General features: G+C 41.3%; 1 long non-coding RNA gene across 1 annotated transcript in view; it reads right to left on the bottom strand.

Moving 5' to 3' along the window:
* Positions 1–12,021, bottom strand: part of LOC146870529 (uncharacterized) — a 174,616-nt gene that overhangs the window by 105,427 nt on the left and 57,168 nt on the right. The gene's annotated exons all lie outside the window — the stretch shown is intronic.

Consider the following 12,021-nt stretch of genomic DNA (forward strand, 5'->3'; position numbering starts at 1 on the left):
GGTCATTTTTCACTCCAAAACCACGTTGCGTTTTGCGCCATTTCCTGTCGCGGGCACTAGGCCAACCCGCACAAGTGAGGTACCATTTTTCTCGTAGGACTTTGGGGAACGCGGGGTGGGTGGAAATTTGTGGATCCACGCAGATTCCAGAACTTTCCATCACAGAAATGTGGGGAAAATGTGTTTTTTTTGTCAATTTTTTACGTTTGCAAGGGATTCTGGGTAACAGACCATGGTGGGAGGCAGTCAAGTCACCCCATCCTGGATTCCCCTGGGTGTCTAGTTTTCAGAAATGTATAGGTTTGCTAGGTTTCCCTAGGTGCCGGCAGGGCTAGGGTACAAAATCTACAGCTAGTCACTTTGCCAAAAAAAGGGTCATTTTTCACTCCAAAACCACGTTGCGTTTTGCGCCGTTTCCTGTCGCGGGCACTAGGCCAACCCGCACAAGTGAGGTACCATTTTTCTCGTAGGACTTTGGGGAACGCGGGGTGGGTGGAAATTTGTGGATCCACGCAGATTCCAGAACTTTCCATCACAGAAATGTGGGGAAAATGTGTTTTTTTTGTCCATTTTTTACGTTTGCGAGGGATTCTGGGTAACAGACCATGGTGGGAGGCAGTCAAGTCACCCCATCCTGGATTCCCCTGGGTGTCTAGTTTTCAAAAATGTATAGGTTTGCTAGGTTTCCCTAAGTGCCGGCAGGGCTAGGGTACAAAATCTACAGCTAGTCACTTTGCCAAAAAAAGGGTCATTTTTCACTCCAAAACCACGTTGCGTTTTGCGCCATTTCCTGTCGCGGGCACTAGGCCAACCCGCACAAGTGAGGTACCATTTTTCTCGTAGGACTTTGGGGAACGCGGGGTGGGTGGAAATTTGTGGATCCACGCAGATTCCAGAACTTTCCATCACAGAAATGTGGGGAAAATGTGTTTTTTTTGTCAATTTTTTACGTTTGCAAGGGATTCTGGGTAACAGACCATGGTGGGAGGCAGTCAAGTCACCCCATCCTGGATTCCCCTGGGTGTCTAGTTTTCAGAAATGTATAGGTTTGCTAGGTTTCCCTAGGTGCCGGCAGGGCTAGGGTACAAAATCTACAGCTAGTCACTTTGCCAAAAAAAGGGTCATTTTTCACTCCAAAACCACGTTGCGTTTTGCGCCGTTTCCTGTCGCGGGCACTAGGCCGACCCGCACAAGTGAGGTACCATTTTTCTCGTAGGACTTTGGGGAACGCGGGGTGGGTGGAAATTTGTGGATCCACGCAGATTCCAGAACTTTCCATCACAGAAATGTGGGGAAAATGTGTTTTTTTTGTCAATTTTTTACGTTTGCAAGGGATTCTGGGTAACAGACCATGGTGGGAGGCAGTCAAGTCACCCCATCCTGGATTCCCCTGGGTGTCTAGTTTTCAAAAATGTATAGGTTTGCTAGGTTTCCCTAGGTGCCGGCAGGGCTAGGGTACAAAATCTACAGCTAGTCACTTTGCCAAAAAAAGGGTCATTTTTCACTCCAAAACCACGTTGCGTTTTGCGCCGTTTCCGGTCGCGGGCACTAGGCCGACCCGCACAAGTGAGGTACCATTTTTCTCGTAGGACTTTGGGGAACGCGGGGTGGGTGGAAATTTGTGGATCCACGCAGATTCCAGAACTTTCCATCACAGAAATGTGGGGAAAATGTGTTTTTTTTGTCAATTTTTTACGTTTGCTAGGGATTCTGGGTAACAGACCATGGTGGGAGGCAGTCAAGTCACCCCATCCTGGATTCCCCTGGGTGTCTAGTTTTCAGAAATGTATAGGTTTGCTAGGTTTCCCTAGGTGCCGGCAGGGCTAGGGTACAAAATCTACAGCTAGTCACTTTGCCAAAAAAAGGGTCATTTTTCACTCCAAAACCACGTTGCGTTTTGCGCCGTTTCCTGTCGCGGGCACTAGGCCGACCCGCACAAGTGAGGTACCATTTTTCTCGTAGGACTTTGGGGATCGCGGGGTGGGTGGAAATTTGTGGATCCACGCAGGTTCCAGAACTTTCCATCACAGAAATGTGGGGAAAATGTGTTTTTTTGTCAATTTTTTACGTTTACAAAGGATTCTGGGTAACAGACCATGGTGGGAGGCAGTCAAGTCACCCCATCCTGGATTCCCCTGGGTGTCTAGTTTTCAAAAATGTATAGGTTTGCTAGGTTTCCCTAGTTGCCGGCAGGGCTAGGGTACAAAATCTACAGCTAGTCACTTTGCCAAAAAAAGGGTCATTTTTCACTCCAAAACCACGTTGCGTTTTGCGCCGTTTCCTGTCGCGGGCACTAGGCCGACCCGCACAAGTGAGGTACCATTTTTCTCATAGGACTTTGGGGAACGCGGGGTGGGTGGAAATTTGTGGATCCACGCAGATTCCAGAACTTTCCATCACAGAAATGTGGGGAAAATGTGTTTTTTTTGTCAATTTTTTACGTTTGCAAGGGAGTCTGGGTAACAGACCATGGTGGGAGGTAGTCAAGTCACCCCATCCTGGATTCCCCTGGGTGTCTAGTTTTCGGAAATGTATAGGTTTGCTAGGTTTCCCTAGGTGCCGGCAGGGCTAGGGTACAAAATCTACAGCTAGTCACTTTGCCAAAAAAAGGGTCATTTTTCACTCCAAAACCACGTTGCGTTTTGCGCCGTTTCCTGTCGCGGGCACTAGGCCGACCCGCACAAGTGAGGTACCATTGTTCTCGTAGGACTTTGGGGAACGCAGGGTGGGTGGAAATTCGTGGATCCACGCAGATTCCAGAACTTTCCATCACAGAAATGTGGGGAAAATGTGTTTTTTTTGTCAATTGTTTACGTTTGCAAGGGATTCTGGGTAACAGACCATGGTGGGAGGCAGTCAAGTCACCCCATCCTGGATTCCCCTGGGTGTCTAGTTTTCAGAAATGTATAGGTTTGCTAGGTTTCCCTAGGTGCCGGCAGGGCTAGGGTACAAAATCTACAGCTAGTCACTTTGCCTAAAAAAGGGTCATTTTTCACTCCAAAACCACGTTGCGTTTTGCGCCGTTTCCTGTCGCGGGCACTAGGCCGACCCGCACAAGTGAGGTACCATTTTTCTCGTAGGACTTTGGGGAACGCGGGGTGGGTGGAAATTTGTGGATCCACGCAGATTCCAGAACTTTCCATCACAGAAATGTGGGGAAAATGTGTTTTTTTTGTCAATTTTTTACGTTTGCTAGGGATTCTGGGTAACAGACCATGGTGGGAGGCAGTCAAGTCACCCCATCCTGGATTCCCCTGGGTGTCTAGTTTTCAGAAATGTATAGGTTTGCTAGGTTTCCCTAGGTGCCGGCAGGGCTAGGGTACAAAATCTACAGCTAGTCACTTTGCCAAAAAAAGGGTCATTTTTCACTCCAAAACCACGTTGCGTTTTGCGCCGTTTCCTGTCGCGGGCACTAGGCCGACCCGCACAAGTGAGGTACCATTTTTCTCGTAGGACTTTGGGGAACGCGGGGTGGGTGGAAATTTGTGGATCCACGCAGATTCCAGAACTTTCCATCACAGAAATGTGGGGAAAATGTGTTTTTTTTGTCAATTTTTTACGTTTGCAAGGGATTCTGGGTAACAGACCATGGTGGGAGGCAGTCAAGTCACCCCATCCTGGATTCCCCTGGGTGTCTAGTTTTCAAAAATGTATAGGTTTGCTAGGTTTCCCTAGGTGCCGGCAGGGCTAGGGTTCAAAAACTACAGCTAGTCTCTTTGCAAAAAAAGTGTAAATTTTCAGTGTGAAAATGTGGTGTGTTCACCTTAGGTTTTGAGCCACTTCCTGTCGTGGGCACTATGCCTACCCACACAAGTGAGGTACCATTTTTCTCGGGAGACTTAGGGTAGTTCAAATTTGTAAAGCAACTGTTATTACCTGTTGATTTTTGATGCATTTCTCCCTTCCAAATGAAAGACATTGTGTAAAAAAAAAGTCATTTTGAAAAATGACCAATAATTGTCATGCAAATATGAGTATTCCCAATTTCGAAAATGTGCAAATATGCACTGTTTCTGAACTCTGTAATTTGTTCCCATTTCAGAAATACATAGGTGACTTTCATACCGATTTTTCCAAGTATACATTTTCCCACAATAATTGCTATATACCCGGACCAAAAAAAAAAAACATTACAAAATGCTGCTCATTTTTCTACTCTGGGTTCGTTGGGCTCTTGATGAACCTACAAGTCCTATATGTCCCCACAACCAGGAAGGTCTACCGGATGTAACGGTACATTGCTTTCAAAGAGATGTCATAATTCGAAGAAGTTACAGGTAAAAACGTTGACTCAAGAGGCTGCTTTTTTCAACAAATTTTTAATTTTTCCTATATTTGCCTGTAAATTTCTATAAAGAAACCTTGATGGATCTACGCAAATGACCCCTTGCTGAATTCAGAATTTTGTCTACTTTTCAAAAATGTATAGCTTTCCAGGATCCATTATTGTTTTGTTACCCTTTTCTACCGTTAACTGGAAGGAGGTTGAAAGCACAAAAAATAGCAAAAATAGGGTATGTCCCAGAAAAATGCCAAAACTGTGTAAAAAATGTTGGTTTTCTAACAAAAGTCTGTCATTCCCTAAAAGCTGGAGAAATTGTGATTTCAGCCCCACAAACCCTTTTTTGATACCATTTGCAGAGAAAAACCCAGAAGCTTTCATTTGCAGCCCGTTTTTCACATTTTTCACAAAAAAAAAAAAAAATTGCTGTATTTTGACTAATTTCTGTGACCCCTCTAGGAGAATCCACAAACCCTGGGTACCTTTAGAATCCCCAAGATGTTGGAAGAAAAGGACGCAAATTTGGCGTGGATACCTAATGTGGTCAAAAAGTTACAGGGGCCTAAGCGCGCACTACCTCAAATAGCCCAAAAAGGGCTTAGCACAGGAGGGGAAAAGGCCTAGCAGCGAAGGGGTTAAATTGATCCGTATAGATTTATTTTCCAGCTGTCAAAACATTCGGTCTGGTCTACGCACGTTTCGGTGATAAAGATCACCTTCCTCAGGACCATCAGATAATAAAAAACCATGGAGGGGCTACTTTCCTTCTGAAAAAGCAAGACCACTGTGTGTCAGATATGGGGAACATGAGGGTATTTAATGTATTACTTAAAAAACTTTTTTTTAGATTACTTCAAAATTGCTGGTTCATGCAAGTCTCAGGCAGACAGAAAAAGGAGAATTATTAGATTTAGAAAATTTAAGATTATACAGAGCCCTTCTCCAAAGTGACAGAAAGTGCAATTGGTTGTGGAAATGAACCAAGAGTGAATTTATAATGTGCCTGTGGATTAAACATAGAGTCCTTCTCCCAGTGTTCAACACAAAATAACACCATTTTATTTGAAATACCTGTTTCAACACAGATTGTGTGTTTGGATCGCTATGCTAGCGCTATTGTGTTGACTAGATAATAAGACGAAAGTCCTTAGATTTGTGCGCGATGCACGAAGCTGTAAATGCAATGAGAAAGGCTATTTAGAAAAGTGATGAAATGAGACACGCAGTTACTGTTCAAATAGGAGTAGGTAAAGTTTCTTACACTGACTGCTTAGGTCTAGAGAGTCAGAGATTCGTATGGTGATTAAAATATATTCTTTTTTGCTTGTATTGGCTTTTTGCCATGAGACTCTCCGTCATAAGTCTCCTCTGGCAAAGCAATGTATCTATGAGGTAAAGACACATATAGAAAGATTTTTTAATATATATCTTAAAATGTGGCGTGATTTCTGTTAGAAAATCTGATGTCGATCTTACCTCAAACGATTTATAAGGCGCCAGACAAGAGGGTGGTCTATTTCAAGTTTGCATGCTGCCGATTCTTGTGCAAACTTACACATGAAGTTCAAAGTATTGATTCTGAAAAGCAGATATGATACTATAAGACATGTTTTAGTATTTCTACCTTATTTAAGACAACACATCTATCAGTTGAATTATATATTTTGGAGATTTGTCTCCAATGGGGCTATTCGTATGGGTTTGTTTAATGCTCTACTTGCCTAATTCTTTGCAGATAATTGCATGACGGTTCTATTAGAGCATCATTTGTATTTTATCGGTTAACCAATATTTTTAAGCAAAAGGGGGGGGGGGTATTTTCCGAAAAACGGGCGGATTATTCAGAGGTGACTAACTTTAATGGGTCAGATATTACTTAGAAATTGACGCATTGCGGCTAGTAACTTCAAATGGTTCTAGCTTTAGACAAGCCTAAAGTCTCCTTCTATCATAATTATTTACAAGTTAAAACTGTCAATACTTAAGAGCGGGGACCATGCAGACTTGTTTATCTGTATGTCCTTTAGTACGTAGTCTCGCGATCATAAGCGCGTGACCAATGTTGGACAGCTAAAAAGCCCGGTAGTAAAAGCGACATATTGGAATGGGTATGATTCATATATAGACGCAGGGAATCCCCTTGTTTTGTTTAATTTGTAACATTATAGAAGTGTAGTCATAGGAGCAGAGGCTTTCTAACTCTACACTAGATTATGTTGTTTAACCTTAGAGAAAAGAACAATTACTCGTTATGTGCGCAGAACCGAGTTCGAGTTGGAGTAATTTCAATGGATGAATATAACGTTCGGCAAACAAAAACGGAGATCTAGGCATGGATATGTTCTTACCTCGCGTGCTTTGGTACAGCGTGTCCCTCTTGTTGCTCGGTGTCGTACAAATGTTAGCGAGAAGCAAACAGCTATATATCTCCGCTGAATATTGCGTGTTCTCGCGATATTATCAGCCTAGTTAGTGCCGTCGCTAAGGGAAATGGCTTAGTTTGGGTGACATATTGTAGAGGGTCATAGTCACCTATAAAAGGTAAAAAATAAATTCTACCGCACTGAGTCCTACATCCAATTGACTAGTGGCATGTGTCCATTTAGATGTTACTTCTTTTAAGAATATAGAAAGAATAAAACCATATATTTATAATGAAAAAAGAAACAGTCGGTAATTAAGATCGAGCGGCTAAATGCCGAAATTTCAGTCTTTCAGAAATCTACAAAGGGCATATATACCAAATGTTAGAGATGTTTATCTCAAGGGAATTTATATATGTATATGTCCCGATTGTAGTGAGGCAACACGGGCGCCATCTTAGAGTGGTAAAAAAGGTGCATCTTTCAATGGTGGAGAAGGTGCCATCTTAGAGTGGTAAAAAAGGGGGCCTCATTCAATGGTGGAATAAGTTGGTATATTACACTCAGAAATTGTAATATACATTCTACTGTGTAATTAGGCAGGGACTATATGTAGTAAAGTTGTTTCCAAATACTATTAAGCATAAGTTTTCTGTGTGAGTCTAGTCACGAATCCAAAAGGATCAAGGTCCATGGTGGAGACTATTAGTGGTCTCCTAAGATGAATCTTAATGAATGGAATGTCTCATTTATTCAGGAAGAGATATGTATAGTGCGCTGTATATAGGTGCCACACTATCATTGTTTACTGGTGGGGCCTATAAGGCATATGACAAAGTAAGCAGTTATCAGGTAGGCAGTAATATCAATGATTCAAGAGGTCACTAGCCATGTTATATCTTCATTAAGACCTTGGTCTACTGTATCTAGCGAGAAAATCCAAAATGTTTCGCGTTGTTTGCGAGTTTTAGTTGGGTCTTTCCCTGGCATTTGTCTCACTTTCTCTAGAATGAGCCAACGAAGGTCTGTTTCTGTATGTTGGTTTTCCATGAAGTGTTTGACTAGTGGAGCCTGTAGTTTGCCCGTTCTTATGGCAGATTTATGTTCTGACAGGCGTATACGAAATTCTCTAGATGTTTCGCCCACATAGGCTAGTTCACAGGGACATGTTATCATATAAATTACGTTGGAGCTCCTGCAGTTTGTCATACTTTTTAAAGTCCCTGTTCTTGTTCTATAGGACCAAGTCTTAGTAATGATCGCAGATGCACATGCATGACAGTTTCCACAACTATAGTTGCCTGTAGGTGGCGGTAAACCATCAATCGTGGTTTGTGTGCATTTCCCCTGAGGTTGTTCTCTGCTGTGTACTAATTTATCTCTCAGGTTAGGGTGCAGTATGTGGTATGGATGTTGGTATGTGAGATGAGGTAGCTAAACTTTTTATGTTTATAATTTCTTTTGTTGTTCTGTGAGGGGCACTGCCAACCATTTAGCAGTTTTTCTGTTTTAGGCAACTATTAATTTGTTGTCCACTCTACTTGATTATGCACATGTATGTTTTATGTCAATTTATGTAAATTACAAAACAAAAAAGCAAAAATTGAAAATGTTATAAAAATCATGTTTTATCTTTGACTAAATAATAAAAACAAAGAAAAAGCACTTATGTTGTGAAGACAGTACATTTATGTGGCACACTTGGGGGATTGTTATATAAATTTAGAGATTTTTCCACACAAGTAAATAAGACAGGTTGGTTAAGAGGTCTATATCTCAATATTTCTGACTCTTTCCCCCCTCTTGAACCTTAAAGTAAACGGGGAATACCTTATTACATAGAGTAATTTTTGCGATTTTTTATCGCAGGTATCTGGTGAACATTCTTTTCTATATACATAGTCTCAGCATTCTTTTTTTTCCCTTTTCTCCTTCATTACTAGATTTTTTCTTTCTAAAATCGATTTTTGTTTTGACTTTCTGTCTTCACTGGATAACACTGAAGCCTGCTCTCAACATAGTATTGAATACATTGTCCCCCATAGCTCTCAGTGATACATCATAGCTCTCAGTGATACATCATGGAAGGCCTTAAAACTTTCGGTTTCTCCGATGATGATTTTGCGGCCATGATAGGACAAATAGCAGGAAGTAGTAACACCAATCCTACCCTAACAAGCAGTAGTAATGTAGAATGGACGAAACTATTAAATCTTAAAAAAAAGGCAAAGAGGATGGAGTCCCATGCCTTTTTCATGTTGGAATATTTAAAATCTGGAGTAATCCCCTCAGGCCTGAGGGTCAGAAACGTGCCAGCACTCTTTATCGAAGTACGCCAATTTCTGGAGCGCTGGTCGCTCATCGCCAATCGGTGTTCCAGAGATTGGATGCTCCTTATCATTGAAACTGTAAGAGAAATGATAAGTCCACTAAAACAGGAAATTTTGGACCTAGAAGAAAAGCTAAAAACTAGCTCAGCTTTAGATGATGCTAAGACCAAGTTAGATAACATCATTCAAGAAATGCAGGAGTTTGATGATTATCTTATAAAGAAGAAAACAAACAAACTGAAAAAAGATATTAGGTGGTTTTCACACGAGAAAATATATCCTTACCTCTTGAGTAATTATTACCAAGAAGGCATACAACAACCAGGCCAATACAATCCAAGACCTGATAGAAGGAACAAAATTGTGACATTTGAAGACACCAACTCATCTGACTCAGACTTGGAGGCATATAATGGAGGTGAAGATCCCAACTTCACTGACAGAAATCAAAGAGGCCATCCGTCTGAACAACAACTTAGAGGCCAACAATCGTCTCCTTTTTTATCGAGAGGCAGAGGCAGGACAAGGACAAGATTCTCAAGACCAACGAGAAATTATTACCAACCATTAGACCGTCCACATCAGCAGCCATATACGAGGACCAGGAACAACCAATATTGGAAATGACATCATATTCCCCAAATGAACAAATTCCCATCTTTAATTTGTCCAAGCATGAGTTGTCTATAGAAGAAACTAAACTTCTCAGCAAAGGTCTCTCGTTCGTTCCAAGCACACATCTTAATACGTACAGACTGAATAAAGATATCTTTTCGTTCTTTCGAAAAATAAGATTGAAAAAATATTTTTCCACAGTAATTATAGACGAACAAGAAAATAACTACTCAGGCTGCAAACCTCCGTCCAACTTTACGCCAACTCTAGACATGGTTGGCCCTAAAATAGCAAAGGTCTCTCGTTCGTTCCAAGCACACATCTTAATACGTACAGACTGAATAAAGATATCTTTTCGTTCTTTCGAAAAATAAGATTGAAAAAATATTTTTCCACAGTAATTATAGACGAACAAGAAAATAACTACTCAGGCTGCAAACCTCCGTCCAACTTTACGCCAACTCTAGACATGGTTGGCCCTAAAATAGCAAAGGTCTCTCGTTCGTTCCAAGCACACATCTTAATACGTACAGACTGAATAAAGATATCTTTTCGTTCTTTCGAAAAATAAGATTGAAAAAATATTTTTCCACAGTAATTATAGACGAACAAGAAAATAACTACTCAGGCTGCAAACCTCCGTCCAACTTTACGCCAACTCTAGACATGGTTGGCCCAGAAGTGGCGATTTTTGAAAAGACAGTTATTAAGGAGATGAAGAGAATAACCAAATATATCCCTAAACCGGCACCTAATCTGACCCCCAAAGAAAGAGAGGCCTGTAAATCCTTACAGAGCAACACACATATCACCATCAAACCGTGTGACAAAGCAGGAGGAATAGTCATCATGGACACCACTCTCTATACTGACAAAGTTAAATCCATGCTAGCAGTATCTGAACACTATCAGCCATCTAATATGAGAGCGATAAATTGTCTTAAAGACAAGATCAATGATATAACAAGTAAAGCCTTCATAGATGGCTATATCTGCCAAAAAGAATTCGACTTTTTGAATAGAACTAATACAGTCACACCTGCCCTTTATGGGATACCAAAGACCCATAAAAATATCTCAGACCCTCCTTTAAGACCTATAGTTTCCTCCATTAACTCCTACACAGAGCCTTTATCGCAATATGTTGACACTTTTCTCTGCCCTCTTACAACCCAGTATGCGTCATACATTAAAGACACAGGGCATATGATATCAACATTAGAAAACACACCCTATGATCAGAAAACTCAATTTCTAGTAACTCTAGACATAGAATCCCTTTACACCAACATCCCCCAAGACCAAGCAATAGAGGCTGTGGCAGCGCTTCTAGCTAGGGTACCGTGGACAAGACCAGATGGATTCATCATTGAGTGCTTACAAATAGTACTACAACATAACTATTTTGAGTTTAAACAAGATATTTTCCACCAAATCAAAGGGACTAGTATGGGGGCTTCTTGTGCCCCCAGTGTAGCCAATATCTACATGGGGGAGTATGAGAGGAAACATATTTACAATGAGGCAGCACCATTTTTTGAGAACGTCACTCAGTGGCGACGATTCATAGACGATATTTTTTTTATTTGGGCTGGCACAGAACCTGATTTATTAGAATTCATATCCTGGTTGAACTCGAGTGATAACAATCTTAGATTCACTTGCCATTATTCATCAGACAAAGTAGAATTCCTGGACATATGGATCATGGGTAGAGAAGGACGGCTTGCAGTTAGCCTCTATAGGAAACCAACAGCCAAAAATACAATTCTAGATCACAGCAGTTACCATCCACCATGCCAAAAAGACTCGATACCATTCGGAGAATTCCTGAGAATTAGGAGGAACTGTACCAACATGAAGGACTATATGACACATGCGGAACAGCTACAAGGTCGCCTTCTCCTTCGTGGCTATCCTAAAAGACTTGTAAAACAATCACTTAAGAGAGCAAAGTATTATAACAGAGATGCTCTTTTTAATAAGGAATCAAAACCAGCACAGGACAAGTTAGTTTGTGTCATAGACCATTCAAACCTTAACTATAAGATCAAACAAGTCCTAGAAAAAAACTGGAAAATTCTTAATACGAGCGATGATGAACCCACACGTAAACCGCTGGTGGCATTTAGAAGAAACCCTAACCTGAGAGATAAATTAGTACACAGCAGAGAACAACCTCAGGGGAAATGCACACAAACCACGATTGATGGTTTACCGCCACCTACAGGCAACTATAGTTGTGGAAACTGTCATGCATGTGCATCTGCGATCATTACTAAGACTTGGTCCTATAGAACAAGAACAGGGACTTTAAAAAGTATGACAAACTGCAGGAGCTCCAACGTAATTTATATGATAACATGTCCCTGTGAACTAGCCTATGTGGGCGAAACATCTAGAGAATTTCGTATACGCCTGTCAGAACATA

This window comes from Triturus cristatus, chromosome 1_1 (genome assembly GCF_964204655.1).
Source record: "Triturus cristatus chromosome 1_1, aTriCri1.1, whole genome shotgun sequence".
NCBI lineage: Eukaryota > Metazoa > Chordata > Amphibia > Caudata > Salamandridae > Triturus > Triturus cristatus.